Source organism: Geospiza fortis, unplaced genomic scaffold, assembly GCF_000277835.1.
Source record: "Geospiza fortis unplaced genomic scaffold, GeoFor_1.0 scaffold112, whole genome shotgun sequence".
Classification (NCBI taxonomy): domain Eukaryota; kingdom Metazoa; phylum Chordata; class Aves; order Passeriformes; family Thraupidae; genus Geospiza; species Geospiza fortis.
In genome coordinates, this window is record NW_005054298.1 from 811195 (window position 1) to 817063 (window position 5869).

The window sequence follows — 5869 nt, forward strand, 5'->3', positions numbered from 1 at the left end:
CGGCAGCGGGAGAGAACTGGGAGGCGCAGGGGAGCCTTGAGCTCGGTCGCTGTGAGATGAGAAGCCCCATCCATCAGTGCTGCAGTTCTGCTGATGCCCCTGACTTCAGTGCTCACTTCCCTGTCAGATGCATTTGTTTTACGACCCAGGGCCTCAGCCAGCCTCAGTCAAAGCTCCCAGAGGTTCTCTGCAGGATCTGATGCTCTGCTGGGGCCGTGCCAAAGCGTCTGCGCGGCGTCTTCCTGTCCTGCTCCTGTGTGGAGCAGCTTGGCACTTGTGGGAGTGAGGCCAAATGGACTTCAATAGTGCAGCAGTCCACAAAATCTTAATTGTAACTTCAGTTATCCCTCTGGATAGCCTTGATAAAGTGAGAGGACTTTTTAAGCCTCTTTCCAGGTTGGTAGGAGCAAGGTGGGGAGACAGAACATTTTGAGGGCAGGTGAGGAGGAGAATGTCTCCTAAATATCTGAGGGCAAGATGTGACCAAGGTGGCTTGAAAAAGGCCTTTAATGGGATGGGCTGTTTGTACCATTTTCCTCATCACTTGAAAAATCCCTAATTTTCCCTGCTGAAGTTTTCCCTCAGTTTCTCTTCTTTAAAGATGAGGAAAAAACCCCTCTTCTTTACAAGAATTTGGGATTCAAGTACCTCTATTTACTCTCCTGTTAATCCCTTTTCATGGGGGGCTGATAAACCTAACTTTTGAAATTGGATCTATTTTAATTGTTTGAGCAAGTATAAGGAGCATATAAATACAGAATATTTTAGTGAATGTTTTGCATCCAGGGCAGTTCCGCCCATACTGGGCATTTCCCACCACAGCTCTTGTCTGTCCATGGTATTTGTTTTGCTCTCTAACAAGTCCTTGAATACAATTTTTAATGTATTTACCTGCAGAAATCATTGTCAGTATTTTAGGGAGAAATATTCCATTGTTGGGAAGAGCATTTCAGGTCAGCATTAGGATTCAGCCACTGCTTCCTGAGTCTTGAGTTTCCTCACAAAACCACGGCTCCTCACTGCATTTTCGGGTATCAAAACAACAAAAAAAAATTTAAAAAACTCTCCTGGCAAAATCTGAACAATTCTTTGGAGTCTGCAAACTCCCTTGTCCATCTCAGAGCTTTGGCTGCTGCTCTTGTGGAGCTCCAAGCCCCAAAACCTTGTGTTGAGTGCTGCCATTTCAATGAGCTGCAGCCATAAATGAATTCAGGAGTCTCTATCCAGGACAGGATCCATGTGCTCCCTTCTGCCTCGTGCTGTAGCTGTTCCACAATAAAACTTCTGGAGGAAACAGCTGATAGCAATCTTATCTTAATGGCTCTAAAACCGTGGCTACAAGGCCTCGCACGAGGGAAGTGGGATCTGGGAAAACTCAACCTTGACTGTTGTTGCAATAATTTAGCAAGTTTTATGTTCAGTCTTTATTTCCCATTTGCCATTTGTGTTGTGCTTTGCCATTAGTAATTTATAATAAATCGCTGTCTTGGAGGTGTTATTTAAGATAAAAACCCCCCATCCTTTTACTTTTCTTTAAGGTTTGGAAAGGTCCAAAATATTGTCATGTATTCGGGGGCATGAGATACTGCTGAAAAATCCAACTTTCTTTTTCTCCTCCCTTTTTTTGTTTTGATATTTTATTTAACAGCTCAAGTTTGCTTCTATTTCAGAAAAGCTTTATTTTAGCTCTTAGTTGAGAATTCTATCTAAACACTTTCGCTTTAGGATGTATTTTTTTGCTAAAATATTTCCTGGAAGAGAAATTCGGAATACAAGCACATATGGCCTGCTTAGGATCTGATTTCAGCGTTGCTCAGAGTAAGGAGAGAGGCAGAGCAGGATGAGAGAAATTTGGTGGCCACTGAGTTCCTGTCTGGCTGGAGCTGGGGACGTTTTAGCCCTTATCAAAGTTGGGAGAGCAGCTCCAGCCCAGCCACGGGAGGGATTGGATCGATACCTGGCAAAGAGCCTGAAGGTCAGATAAAGTACTTAGGCAGGCAGGATGCCAGGCTAAAGAGATGTCAAGAAAATCAATTAGATCCTAAAGAAAGAGCAGCAAGCTAACTAAAAATCCAATCTTGAAAGGCTCTTGATATTTCGAAGCCAGCTTATTACTGTTCCTATATCTTTATCTGGCTAATAAAATTACCTTTGTTAAGCAATTAAAACCAGACTCAGGTCACTCCAGGCGAGCTCAGAATGGCCTGGGAACACCTGTGTGGGACCAGATGAGGCACAGCTATGAGGGGGAGATGAAATGGAGCAGCTTTGGGGGCAGAGAGGGATACCAGGGTGATTGAGCTGCCCTCCTCCTCCTCCCCTATCGATCCCTTTACCTTTGTGCTCGTCTTGGAGACTTTCTCCCCCGAGTGGTAACGGAAAAACAGAGACTTGGAGTTTGTCTGCTGGTGCCAGGTGGTTTGCTTAATAAATTATAGCTGTCTGAAGGGAGAGGAGAGGAGAGGAGAGGAGAGGTCAATCCACCCCTCTCTCTTCTCTTCTCTTCTCTTCTCTCCTCTCCTCTCCTTCTCCTTCTCCTTCTCCTTCTCCTTCTCCTTCTCCTTCTCCTTCTCCTTCTCCTTCTCCTTCTCCTTCTCCTTCTCCTTCTCCTTCTCCTTCTCCTTCTCCTTCTCCTTCTCCTTCTCCTTCTCCTTCTCCTTCTCCTTCTCCTTCTCCTTCTCCTTCTCCTTCTCCTTCTCCTTCTCCTTCTCCTTCTCCTTCTCCTTCTCCTTCTCCTTCTCCTTCTCCTTCTCCTTCTCCTTCTCCTTCTCCTTCTCCTTCTCCTTCTCCTTCTCCTTCTCCTTCTCCTTCTCCTTCTCCTCTGATGGGGAGGATCAGCATTTAACTGGATTAGCAGCTGGAAAAATGGACTTTGTCAGCTTTGTCACCTCCTTTGTGCGGGACTGAACAACAGCAGTTGAAGGTTCTTTTTGCTCCTATTGATCATGGAATCAGAGTCATGGGATGGTTTGGGTTGGAAGGGACCTTAAATTTCATCCAGTTCCAACCCCAAAGTTTCAGTGTGCCAGGTCATGTTTGGTGGCATGTCGGTAATGGTAAATTAATGGTAAAAATGGTAATTTTTGCTCCAAAAAAGGGTGGGTATTTCCATACTGCTTTCATTATTTGTGTTTTGACTGATAATTTTGGGTGTTAACCAGATGCTGGAAACATCCTGAGGCTGGCCTGTCCATCCATATGGGAATATGGGTGGGAATGTGTGCATGGACATATCTCCCCCTCACATCACTGGGACAAAATCCCAGAACAGAAAAAATAATAATAATAATAAAAAGAAATCCTTTCTCCATTCTGACCTTACGTGGAGACACAGAATTCAATACATATTAATGAAATCAACAAAACCTGTCTGTACATAATTAATAAGGTTATTTATTTTATTCAGGGCCTCACTGGATGACTGAGGAATCAGGATAAGGAAGGGCACAAATAATGACAATAGAAATCTGATGTGTCACTGAGGAAAGGGCTCAGGGTCTTAATTTCTTGCTTGTTTTTCTGCTCAGATGAATTTTGTGATAAGCTCGACCTAGAGTTTCAGCACATGCACCAGGTTTTAATTAATTGGAGCCTTTTTGTTGCCAATGATCTCACTAACAAAATATTATAAGAAATAAGTGGCTTGTCACACTTCCTGTCCAAGCCCTTGGTCTCCTTGCCAAGACAGATCTGTAACATTCTTGTCAGTATTCATTAGGATTATTTTCTTATTCAAATCCAGATTTCATTGGCTGGCCTATAAATGAATCCAGTACCAAAGGATAGGAAATCTTTCAGAATTTGAGAACGTTGCATTTTGAATTCTTAAAAACCAATAAACAAAAATCAATTCCACAACTGCCTCCACTGCCAGCTGTCACCTGCACTGGACACCCCTTCTCAAATGTCCAAATATAATATTTATAAATAAAAAAAATGATTGAATCTCCCTCCTCTCTGCCTTTCCCAAATATCTGTGCATTTCCCACAGGAGCAGCTTGATTTGAACGAGCTGTATTTTTAGGAAGCTGCTGAGGAACTCCACGTATTTCCCATACAGAAATACATATATCTGTGTGTGTGTGTGTGAGCTAAAGAGTGCTGCAAGTAGCAGACAAAATAGTTCTTTTGAAGAGTGATGGCAGTGATGTATGCACAGTAAATTAGGAGGATTTGTGTGAAATCCTTTGTACTATTCTGGTGATCAAATGTAAATCTTTCCAGGGAGTGAAAGTCACCTCTTATGGATATTAACCCAGAGCCAAGCCTTCCATGGGAAACAGGGAGAAGGCAATTAAATTAAGGGTAATAATTGAATTATTAAATTTTTGAACATTAGTGGGTACTGTTGTCTTATTCAGACTTTGTAAACTTGTGGGTTTTATAAATTTCACGTGGCTCTGAAGGCTTAGGACATAATTTAGTCCTGGCAGTTTCAATCTCTGCTTCATCCCCATTCCTGGGGAATTCCTCGTGGGCCAGGACCCCTGGGAAATTTTTCCTTTTTTTTTTTTTTTTCAATGTCATCACTTTCCATAAAGGATTTTTTTTTTCCTTTCTGCAAAGAAAACAGGTGCTTTAGGGTTATAAAAATACAACAATGTGGGAAAGTCAGTTCTGGCAGTGACAATCTGATTTCATCACCTCTAAGAGGATGCACAGATAACTCTTGGGCTCTTGTCAGCTGTTCCACCTGAAGTGCAAGAACCCTCTCCAAGCCAGCCCAGGATTACCAGCAGGAAGGAAACCAGGAGATTGCTGCCTGCCTTTGTGCTTTTCCAACTCCTACAGGCATATTGTGCCACTGAGTGATTGAAAGTTAATTCAGTTTTCTCTTGCAATTCTCCGAATTGTTTGGGTGCTTTGGCACAAGAATTCACCAATTAAGAAACAAGCAAAAAGACTTTTAAATAAAACTCACCACATTTGTTCAAGTCATTGAAAAGCAGGAAATTACTGTTGCTCTCCAAAAAGCAGCTGTGTGTATGCAGTGACATTTTATTTAATGATTGAAATTATAGTATAAATATACATTGTATTACTGGTTATTCTCATTTTACAATGCTGCAAAAGGCCTTGAGCAGAGATGTCAGTTCAGCCAGCCAGGCTTTCTCCAGGAGCAGCAGAAGCCCAGACCTTGATGACATTAAGAAACACCAGTTGGCTTTTAAATTCTGATGTTGGAAGAGTTTCATATTCACTTTTTGAATCTTCCCATTCTGGGAGCTGGGCTGCTGCTCCCTTGGTGTTAGTACCAAGGTGAAAAATAATGTTTTAGGAAGTGTAGAATAAAAGTATCAGAATGGTTTGAATTGGAACGGACCTTAAAGCTCATCCAGTGCCACCCCTACCATGGCTGGGACACCTTCCACCATCCCAGATTATTCCAGCCTGGCCTTGCAGGGATCCAGGGGCAGCCAGAGCTGCTCTGGGCACCCTGTGCCAGGGCCTCCTTACCCTCCCAGTGATAAATTTCTTCCTAATTTCTCATCTAAATATCTCCACTTTTTAATTAAAGTTGTTCCTCCTTGTCCTATCCCTATCTGCCCTTCTAAAAAAAAAAAAAATCATTGTTCTTCTTTCTTATAAACCTTCTTGAAGAACAGGAATGTTCATGTTAAAATTGCAAGAAAAAATAATCCCAGGGTTCTGTGGAAGCGTTGCTCACATCCCTGCTGGTGAGGAGAGGTTCTGTGGCTCCTCCAAAAACCCCTTTAGCTCCTGGAGCTGCTGCAAACTCCACCACAGGTAAAATCCCACATGAGCCTTGGTTTATTAATGATGGCAAGTGCCTGAGATGGTGCAAGGATTAATTCCCTTGGAAGCAAAATGTGTCTGGAGCAGTTGTAGAGTTTCCTGTGTAGGAAGG